This window comes from Crinia signifera, chromosome 12 (genome assembly GCF_055691185.1).
Source record: "Crinia signifera chromosome 12, ASM5569118v1, whole genome shotgun sequence".
Lineage (NCBI taxonomy): Eukaryota > Metazoa > Chordata > Amphibia > Anura > Myobatrachidae > Crinia > Crinia signifera.
The window spans coordinates 28,309,046-28,320,635 of record NC_139228.1 but is presented as its reverse complement, the minus strand read 5'-3'; the positions used below and the strand labels follow the sequence as shown (position 1 = coordinate 28,320,635).

Below are 11,590 nucleotides of genomic sequence, written 5' to 3'. Positions count from 1 at the left end.
TGTGGGCTTCTCTCTGCAGCGCTGCGTGAGGGATCCGTCTCGGACCCGGAAGTCCGGGGCCGGCAGCGCATCGCAAAGGACAGCTCTCATCTCAAGATGCAGTATCCGGCAGAGACGGGCGAAAACGAGTGGTGGATGTTAGAACATCCGGCCCCTGGCCCAGCCACTGCTCATTGGAATGGCACTGGGCACAGTAGGCAGAAGTACGTGTTGTGCTGCCACTAGAACTAGACTCCAAATACCGGTGACTAAGGGCTGTGAATTATGTCCCCTAGGCCCAGTGACAGTTATCGCCTTGAACCCATGTTAAGATACACAAAGGCAGACCATTGTCCTTCTGTGTTAATGCTCGCGTGCTGGGTCTATGTGCTTCTAGCTGTCTGGGCACATAGCACATGCAGTGTCTGTGGATGTCGGTATTTCAGGCTGTGTTTGCTCATATGTCAGTTACCCTCTCTGTATAGCTCTCCTGCTGTTTGCACACTGTTTGGAAGTCTGTAAGAGCAGCGGAGTATCCTCTCTCTCAGTACAGTGTGTTGGGTGCTCTGTCAGTCTGATAAGGGCTAATGAAATTTCAGGCTGGCTGATTAGATCAGTACACTGGCTGCTGGGAAGGAATTCACGGGATTAGTGAATTGTGCCCGTTGTGAGAGGGAGGGGGTTGCGAGGGAGAAGGCTGTGTGCACCAGATGCGCGGTTTACCCTTTCTCTGTGCAGTATATCCGATATTATATGTCTAGACATTACAGGGCAAATCTGCAAATGTGTTTTTGGTGTGAATATTAAAAATGAGCCAGTTCAGATGAAATTTGTGAATTTTCCAAAACTGTCATGACGATGTTTGAATTTCAGCCGTTGACATTACACACAGGCACAATGTTCTGGTACAGCCTGTTGCTATATACCAGGGCTGAGGGTTTGTACATGAAACATTCAATAATTATGGGGCACATATGGATGACCGGCGGTGGGATGCTGGCGTTCAGAACACCAATGTCTGATCTAGATGGAGGGATTCCGATAGGGGTCATGTAAGTATACTTACCTTTCACCTGCCCCCAAACCCAGGGAGTAGCCAGGGACAATCTACACTAGTCTAGGCAGTCATGACTCTGGCCCTTTCTCGCCTGTTTTTCGGCAGGCGGGATTCTATGTTGATGAAAAGGGGGCATGTCTGGGAAAAATGATCATCACTTGGTAGTACGTGTTGTGTGCTCCCTCGTGCTAGATCTCTACACTGTGTGTCATAACGGCTCATTCTCTCATGCACTGCTTCCTGATGAAGCCTATGGACACTGTAATGCTGGATGCTTCCACTTGGTGGTGCAGTGGAGCACAAGAGAGGCATTCGGGCAAGTGGAAAAGGATTTTGGGTGAGCAGGGGAGAGGTCGATGACATGTTGCCAGAAGATAGTAACTTCTGCTGTGTGAAGCATTTAGGACTCTCTGTTTCAAAGAGACAGAGGCTGGGTGCTGTTTGGGGTGGCAGTACTGTAGTGAGTGGAGGTTCCGCGGAGACTGAGACTACTGAGTCAAGAAGGGAAACGTCCCACTGTCATTCTGTATTGTATCTTGCTACTGATATGTATAAAGAGACTGACTCTTACCAATTACTGGTAAAATCCATATAGATATGTGGTCCCCATAATATATAATGTTAAGTGCTGAAGATAATTGTTCCCTCTGGACTGAGATATAGAATTGCTAGAGTTGAAAATACTGTTTTTTTTGTGTGTGTGCAGGATGAATTATATATGATACTAACTTTTGAACTATTGTTTATTCCAGATACTGTACAGGCATGTAATATGAGAGTGACCACCTAGCAAGACCGTACGCCAGCAAAGGAACAGTTCCCCTCTAAGTAAGTGACCCATCAATCTAAGGTTTTGAAGGTTTTTTTTTTTGTATACAGTATTAAAACAAATTTGTATAATATAATATGCAAGTTATTATGAATATAAGTGGCTGAAGTAGTTGAGGAATTGCATTTACTACTTAATAGTTAAAGAGGTGCTGCAGCAGTTTAAGTTAAGCAGAGTATTTAGTTAGAAGAGAATTGCAGCTTGTTGGTTGGTCATCATGATATTGATAGGAAATTAATGTTGATTATTATCACCTCATCTGGGTCGCATTGTACAGTATTATCATAGTGATACTTTTTGCTAATTTGTGGCTTATTTGTTACTGTGGGAAGTCCCATGTCCTTTGTATGCCGGCAGATATTTCTGTATGTATGCGTGTGTACATGTGTTAGGATGCAGCAATTTCTGTACACACCAGCAAATGCCTGACCTCTAGAAACAGCACAGTTACATAGCTAGCAGAGTGGTTTTACTGAAGATAGATGTACTCACTGTTATACACGCTGGTGATATGTGTGCATTGTGGATCTTATTATGGTTGATTCCACCAGTTGCTGCCCCATGTATACCGATACACATGCCCCCCCCCCACACACACACACACACATACATGCACACAACGCATTTTACACAGGGGCTACGTGTGAATGTTTAACATTAACATCCATTTGCAGGCTGTGGGGGAACTCCCACATCATTCGATGGATGCCGACCATCGAATGATGTGGAAGGCCCACACACATCTAAGGTTACTCTGAGGTAACCTTAGATCTGCGTGGGAATTCAGAAGAAAGTGGGCGGGCAGCTCACTTCTGGTGATGTCAGCTGCCCGCCCCCCGCACCCACGTCAGCGGGCAATTTCCATGGGAACGCCCATGAAACGCTGGATGTTCCCATGGGTGAGACTATCCGCCGCCACCCCACATCTGTTCACCATGGCCGCATGCACCCGGCAGATGCACATGCGCAGAAATGCGGCTTTGCATACGCATAACATCGGTCCCCGAGCAAACGTACGGCCCTTGCGAACAGACCAGAGTAACCCCCTATGTGTAATGTACAGAAGCTCTCCTACAGTAACGGATTACATGGAATCACATGTTGCACTGAGTGGCCAGTAACGTTACCTCCCAACATTTGAGTTCTTTAAATTGTCACCCGCCCTCTCCCCAACATGCTTGAAAAGGGGGCATGTCCTCAATGCACGTGCCCATTTCATCAGTCTTGGCTCTTGGGGCAAGACCGGCCCTCCTGGGATGTATGCAAGGAGTTGTTCCATCAAATATGTGTTGTGGGGGTAGTTGGGGCAACCAGGCTCCCATCCTGGAAGCTCCACAGAATATGGGTCTCCACAATCAAAATGGCCTCCTTGATGTGGTGGTGTTAGAAGGCTGAGGCACCCGATGGTCTGATTCTGCCACTCAGCCTTAACTGCATTCCATGGAGTGGGCTAGGATGGGGCACAGTGCCATGTGCTGGGTTTGCCGTACCTTAAGCATATCCTTGGTGACGAAGTAGAACGTTTAATTTTCCTTGTGAAGCATCACACAGAAGTCTGCAATTACAGCAGCCAACAGAACTGTTCAGTCTCCTTTTGGCTCCTTTAAGTGTTGAGAGAGACTTAACAGCTATCTTTCCGAACACTGAAGTTCTGAGCGTATACTTGTTAATGATGTTGTCTGACCTCACTGGTGAGCGCTCCTCTTTTTTCCAAGATGAAGATAATAAAGAACAGACTATGAACAACAATGAATCAAAGTCGCCGTCCGCGGCTCACGTTAATGAGTATTGAACATGATATACTGCCTGAACTGGATTTCAAAGTTGTCACTGAAATATGTCCCCTCTCAGAAAGTCCTGAAGCGAGACGTATTTTCACACAAAAGGCCGGCTAAATGAGATGACTTCCTTTGGTACCTACCGTACTGTACTGTGATATGCTAAAAGTTTGTTTGTTGCTTCGTATACTTTTCTTGCCATTGCATTTGGAAATGTTTTACCAAACATAACTTTAGCGCCATTATCTGACAGGATTGGGGAGAACACAACAGCGCGAGTGATTGAGAGGTTACTCAAATCTCTGATGGATTTTTATCTGCGCATGCGATGTCACTCGCAGGACCCAAAATGTTTTGATATCATGGTGCTAGCAATTGGGGTCAGCGTTAAGAAGCCTCCTGTAAAATGGAGGTGGGACAGCCCGGTTTAGGTTTAGGCATTAGCTGGGGACTTAAGGTTAGGCTGCAGGGGGTGAGAGTAGGGTTGCCACCTTGCTCATAATCGATTCCTTGAGATTCCCCTCTAGTAAGTATTGTGCTCTCCTGGAAAAGTGGGCATGGCCTCGTGAAATGGGCGTGTCATACTTGTAAAAGTGGGCGTGGCCTCCACACTATCTAAGAATCTAAGGGGGTTATTCTGGTTGATTCACAAGGCTGCAAATTCGCGAGTTCACCAAACCCTGCTCGGCGAATGAACGCCCACCAGCGCCCCCCTCAAAGTGTGGATTCGCCCGCACAGGCTGCGAATGGATGTTTAGCATAAACATCCATTCGCATGCTGCGGGTAACCGTCCACGTCTTTCGATGGTCAGTACATGCATATATAAGTGACTTTTAAGTCCCTTCCATATTCCTGCACACTGGCATGGATATGGGCGGGCAGCTGACACCCGGTGATGTCAGCTGCCCGCCCCCTGCGTCACCGCCTCATTACCATGAGAATGCCCAGCTTCCCCTATATAGAAGGACACACCACAGGCTGCTCCCCCTGTATAGTGGGACACCACAGGTAGCTCCCCCTGTATAGTAAGGATGCCACAGGCTGCTCCCCTGTATAGTAGAACACCACAGGCTGCTCACCCTGTATATAACGACACCACAGCCTGCTCCTCCTGTATAGTAGGGACACCACAGGCCTCTTTGCCTGCTACATGCTGCTTTCTCTATATAACAGGACACCACAGGCTACTCACCCTGTATAGTACGACACCACAGGCTACTCCCCCTGTAAAGTAGGTGCCATTACCTGCTGTTGCTGGACAGAGACTCTCAAGTCTATGGAAAAATTCCCTTCCTGAGTGTGGAACACACAGCCGGGGAGTCGGGTGGAACGCAATGCCAGAGGAGGCGGAAGTTGCAGCCGCATAACTCCTCCCTACTAAACAGTGTAACCCAGCATATTAAGATATGTGTGTCACACTGTGTACAAGTGGAGCGCACAGCCATCTTTAAACATGGGCGCTTAACCCTGTATACGCGGCGGCAGCAGTACAAAGGCACGGACAGCAGCGTCTCTGCCGCTACCGCACTGGGGAGAGAGATAGTGTATGGAGGCTTTTTCAAACACCCGAATTCCGAGAGAATCCCGGAATCCGGGAAACTGAAAAAGCCTCCTTGAGGGTTGCCACCGGATCCGGGAGAGGTGGCAACCCTAGGTGAGAGGTTAGGGCAAAGGCAATACACTTGTCCGTTTTGGGCCCGATTTCACCCTATTTGATATCCGATGCGTGGTCCCGTGTGCGTTGGAGTAGGAGGTCGGATGGGCAGACAATAACATGGGTTGGAATGGGGCACAACATTGCTACAGTACTTCCAGAGAGCTGGATACTTAATTATCATGAGAAAATTAACATGACGAAAGAGTACCCAAATGCGGTAACCCATGGTAACCTGCTGCATATTTTCTAGGATCCTATAGCAGGGGAGAGCCACTAGCAAGTGCCTTTATCTTAAGGATCTTAAGTATCAGACATTGTAACTGCGAGTATGGTACATAGCTGCCTATGTAGAAAAAAGAGAGAAAAGAATGTCCTTTTTGTTAGGTGCACCTGAAAGAGTAAGACTCTTAAAATATAACTTTTAATTATTTATTCATAAAAGGCTGCGAAAATTTAAAACCATATAACAAAGACAGGGTGGGGATACACACATAAAATTGGGGGTGGCAGGCAGATGTTTGCTGACAATATTTGTTTAGTCTGGTATTGATAATGCGTAGAAAAGCAGTGCAGTAGGTAAATTCCACCAGATTACTGTCACAGAAGATAATAGCATGTGATTATGCTGACAGAATCCGGGTAAGTACCCTGTACATAGGTGACTCCTACTACCTAAATCTCAACATAATGTGCTATATGCCATATTAGTGCCGTGTTTATACTAATCACAGGCACTCCTACAACTGTAATATCACTGGTTCAAAAAATGTATCTACTCCATACAAATTTTGGAGAGATCTCGACACCAAATGAGTCAGTGACAGATTGGCTAATGATATAAAATGGAGATAACTCTGGGGTGATAAGTCGCCAAGTGGCTGCCGTATAGGCATATATACCGCCAAGAGATTATCTCTATATCAGATGATAGAGTCCCAGTAGGGGTAACTCTATTATTAGCACATCAGTGGGTAGAAGTCCTAATAAGGACTATGGAGTCTACGTACACTGCTACCACATAAATCAAAATGCATAGTATGAAAAATAATAAACAGCAAAACAGAACTGCCTGCGCACCGCTAGCCGGCACGCGCTTCGCAGTTAAGCTTCCTCATGGCCAACCTGCCTAAAGACTTGTGAGGGTTTAAGTACTAGATGTATATTGGTGGGGCCAATCACAGCACTGCTTATTTTGGCGCCAAAAGACATGGTTTCAAACTGGTATCCAATCCCCATCAAGTGTAACGCCCACTACTCTAGTCTCCGTGCAGGGCTCCTATGTGTCACCACATCAGTGGCCAATAGGAGTCTAGTATCTGCGGGTATGTGTGGATACGATAGCGTCATGACGCATGTGCGTCTGACGTGTCTGCAGAGTAAAAGTCTCTATTAGGTAACCATGGTAACCCGCCGCTCCGTAAGTCACTCCTGTGTGTCATCACATCAGTGGCCAATGGGAGTCCGGTATCCATGGGTGTGTTTGGACGCGGTAGCATCATGACGTGTCTACGTCTCCAACGTATCTGCAGCTTGATTTGTCTCTGATGAGTAGCCATGGTAACCGGCCGCCCGAGTACACGGGCAGGCTGAGTCAGTTACCATCTACTACGATCGCTAGTCATATCATGGTCCATCTGAATTAGGAGAGGTCAGTGATGATTCAGTATCTTAGTATTGTATGTGTGTGGTCCCGTGTTGGCGCTCACATATCTTCGCTATGTCTCTAGCGTGTTTGTGTACCACCAATTACCATGGCAACCGGCTGACAGGTCTCCCTGGACCAGTGATCGTGGGTACGGGGCGTGTCCGGATAGGTCTCGCAGCACGTCATCTAGACGGCTGATAGAATTTACTGAGGTATATTTAAAATTCTAAACCAAATTGTGAACACAGCTATATATAATTTACATAGGTATCACCACATGGCTCTAGTATAAGTTCCAAAACAGATATTTTATGAGGTGCGTCCTTTCATACTCTGCACCCTGGCGTATAACACTAGCTTGTGTTTGTGGTCATGGCCAGACTGCGACCCATATATTCTCTAGTGGAGCTGGCAGGCATCATATTACTTGTTCAATAACATATAATTATAGTATAGACAAGCACATGTTTTATATAGTGCTCTGTATCGTATATAACTGAAAACATACATTGCAGGTAAGTATATATCGGGTATCATGCTCTTAAGTAGGAGAGTGAAGATGAGGAGAGTACAATGTGAAAATGGTCGACATGTGTATTGCAATGTGTGTCGACCTATATGGATAATACGGTGGGTATAGTAATAGTCCATATCTGTATGGACATGTGAAAATTGCACAGTGTGGAGAATTGGATGAGTATGAAATATGTCACCCAAGATGATTTATTCTATCTGAAACAGCAATGGTAAAAAATAAATAAAACGTGAAAATTAAAAACGGTGAACACGTGAATAAACGGTGAATAAAACAACTCTGGGTCATGTGTGAGTGGGGGATAATTACATGATTATTATATTATAGACTGACCAACTGGTCGTGCCGTCTTCATACCGGGGTTAGTATGATGAGCTGATAAGAAAAATTGGAATAAGGTAAGGTGAACATGAAGATAAGAAGAGGAGTGAGGGGAGGGGAAAAGGCTGGTAGGCCAGATGTCGTGAATTCTGTATGGGGACACTGACAATTTGGTGTCTCCAAGGATAATTTATCTAAAAAAAGGGGGGGGGGGGGTGATTAACAATGCATGAAGTTAACTTGGTGTTAGATTGGTATGACGACTACCAATGAGGCTGGTCACATGATTCCCATCATGGGATTGTTAGAAAGGTGGGTAACAAGTATACATTATGGATGGGTCAGGGTAGGACACACTCATCGAATGCCGGTAATATACATGATAATGACTTGGAGCGCAGAGTTTGGGACAAATAATGTCCAGTATGGTGTTAAACCATATAGATATGTCTGCAGGTATACGGTCGTTATAAGGTAAGTAATGTTGTAACTTGTAGGGTTAATTGTTGGAGCGACTTGTATCTACGACTGATGTTGATGAGGCTGAAAGAAAGAAGCTATGGAAACAAGACTTCAGAGGAATGCGGAATAACTGTTTTCCTCATTCAAACCCCTGGGTACCATAGTGTCCATCATAAAAATCATACGGGTTTCACGTTTCAAGAGCTCTGTATCAAGGTCACCCCTCCTAATGCCCAGATCGACCTGTAACATGCCATAGGCACGTAGGCCCGCCGGTTGGCTTTGGTGGTATTTATAAAAATGCTTGGCAATAGGGGTCAGGACCTTCATTGCTCGTTTGTCTTTCTCTGCGTTCCTAATACTAGCAAGGTGTTCTAGGATTCTTTTCTTCAGAGGTCTCTTGGTTTTGCCAATATAGTGTTTGTGGCATGGACACTCTAGGTTGTACACCACTCCTATTGTGTTGCAGTTAATGTATTGCTTGATCTTGTTGGTGTGTCCGTATCTGTCTGTGTATTCCTGTTTTGATACCATAGATGTACAGGCTTTACAGGACCCGCATTTAAAGGAGCCAGTCCTCTGTTGTATGGATTTATTGATCTTGTCCATGTGACTTTGATCAAGGATATCTTTGAGGTTTTTGCTCCTTCTCCAACTCATCTGGATTCTGTCTTCCAGAATGTCTGCCAGATCTGGGTCAGTTTTTAGGACATGTATGTGTCTGTCAAGAATATTCTGCAATTGTCTCCACTCTTGGCAAAATGTGCCAATGAAACGTACCAAGTTATCCTCAGTATCTGTGCTCTTGGGTTTCTTAGGAACCAGAAGATGTTCTCTGTTATAATCATGCGTGTCCCTAAGGGCCTTTTTAACGCTCCTTTTACTATAACCCCTGTCTATCAAACGGGAGCTCAATTCTGTAGCTCTTTTCTGTAAGTCTCCTTCTTGGAGCAGTTCCTTTTTGTCCTAAGGAACTCTCCCTTGGGGAGTCCTTTAATGACAGGCGGATAATGGGAGCTGGTACTGTGTAGAAGTGAATTAGTTGCAGTTTCTTTTCTGAAGAGGTCCGTTGTCAAGGAGCCATCATCTTCGATGGTAATACGCAGGTCTAGGTAGTTGACACTTTCTCTACTCATCTCGTATGTGAGGTGCAGGTTTAGATGGTTCTTGTTCAGGATGCCAATCATTTCTACAAATATGTCAGGGTCTCCCTCCCATAGGATGAGGAGGTCGTCAATGTACCTCACCCATAGCAGTATGTGCTCCGTGTACATTTCATTGGCTTCACTGAAAACAACTTCCCTCTCCCACCACCCCAGGTACAGGTTCGCATATGTGGGGGCACAAGTGCTCCCCATCGCGGTCCCCCGTACCTGGAGGTAGAATTGTTCGTTGCAGACAAAATAGTTTTTTGTCAAGACAAACCGTAATAATTTAATCAGTAGGTCTTGGAAGTCATCATCCTTCCCCATTTTCAAAAAATATTTGACTGCCTCCAGTCCATATTGATGATGTATGCTTGTGTACAAGCTTTCCACGTCGCATGTTATCAGCCATGTGTCTTTGCTGACTACAACATCTTGGAGTTTATTCAATACCTCCATAGTGTCGCGTACATAAGATGGAAGGGTTAAGACGTGTTCTCTCAAATGGGCATCCACAAACTGGCTAGCTCTCTCTGTGAGGCTGCCTATGCCAGACACTATAGGTCGGCCAGGTGGTGTTCTCTCATTTTTATGAACTTTGGGGAGGAGATAGAGGGTGGGGATCCTCACCTCTTTAACTTGAAGGAAGTCTTTAGGCAGGTTGGCCCTGAGGAAGCTTAACTGCGAAGCGCGTGTCGGCTAGCGGTGCGCAGGCAGTTCTGTTTTGCTGTTTATTATTTTTCATACTATGCATTTTGATTTATGTGGTAGCAGTGTACGTAGACTCCATAGTCCTTATTAGGACTTCTACCCACTGATGTGCTAATAATAGAGTTACCCCTACTGGGACTCTATCATCTGATATAGAGATAATCTCTTGGCGGTATATATGCCTATACGGCAGCCACTTGGCGACTTATCACCCCAGAGTTATCTCCATTTTATATCATTAGCCAATCTGTCACTGACTCATTTGGTGTCGAGATCTCTCCAAAATTTGTATGGAGTAGATACATTTTTTGAACCAGTGATATTACAGTTGTAGGAGTGCCTGTGATTAGTATAAACACGGCACTAATATGGCATATAGCACATCATGTTGAGATTTAGGTAGTAGGAGTCACCTATGTACAGGGTACTTACCCGGATTCTGTCAGCATAATCACATGCTATTATCTACTGTGACAGTAATCTGGTGGAATTTACCTACTGCACTGCTTTTCTACGCATTATCAATACCAGACTAAACAAATATTGTCAGCAAACATCTGCCTGCCACCCCCAATTTTATGTGTGTATCCCCACCCTGTCTTTGTTATATGGTTTTACATTTTCGCAGCCTTTTATGAATAAATAATTAAAAGTTTTATTTTAAGTCTTACTCTTTCAGGTGCACCTAACAAAAAGGACATTCTTTTCTCTCTTTTTTCTACATGTCCACTAACTATGTCCTGAGGTAGCACACCCCGTCAAAAAAAAGAGACATATCCTACATTGTCACATAGGGGTCCTCTTTATATTTAATCTTGTGCGATCACCCCACAACCCTCCCCCTTCCTTTACATAGCTGCCTACCCTCCTGCATTCTGCAGGAGACTCCCTGACACAGCAGCAATCTCCCTCTCTCCCTCATTAGTCTAATAAATGCAATCTCCCTCATGTCACCTAGCCCACAATACACTGTTACATTTTTTGGGGAAAAAAAGGAATACGAGATACATTTACATTTAATCATCAGCACCATTTCCCTGCACTTTACCACGTATAGTAGCTTTTACTAACTGCTTTGGGCTCATCTACATTTGGATATAAGTAATTTTAAAGGATTCCTCTCAGATGTTGCAGTACACACCCACGCTTCTAGGTGCCGCGTTTACAATCTCTCCATATTTGGAACTAGACACGCCCTTTACGGGGAGCATGACACGCCCCCTCAATGGGGCGCTGTGCAAAATTCTATTACCATCTATAATCTCCCTGAAACTAGTTTTCAAAAGTAGGCAAGTATGGTATGGTAGGACCTGCTTTGAGTGGTTCTGCATGAGCAATGAATGGATTACAACAAATGATTTCTGTCTCCAATTATAATATAGGCTCATCTAAAAATTTACCATATAATGTGTTCCACCTGGCAAGTAAATCTAACCAGTCTTTGTGGTTGTCTATCAAATCTCCAAACCC

At 45.0% G+C, this 11,590-nt stretch overlaps 1 long non-coding RNA gene across 1 annotated transcript; it reads left to right on the top strand.

Annotated features, from left to right (window-relative positions):
* The first annotated feature begins 1,263 nt into the window (after nt 1-1,263).
* LOC146049951 (uncharacterized) lies at nt 1,264-4,069 on the top strand. Its single transcript, XR_014466241.1, has 3 exons — nt 1,264-1,373; nt 1,789-1,864; nt 3,581-4,069. It is a non-coding gene; the product is annotated as an uncharacterized LOC146049951 (long non-coding RNA).
* Nucleotides 4,070-11,590: the final 7,521 nt, after the last annotated feature.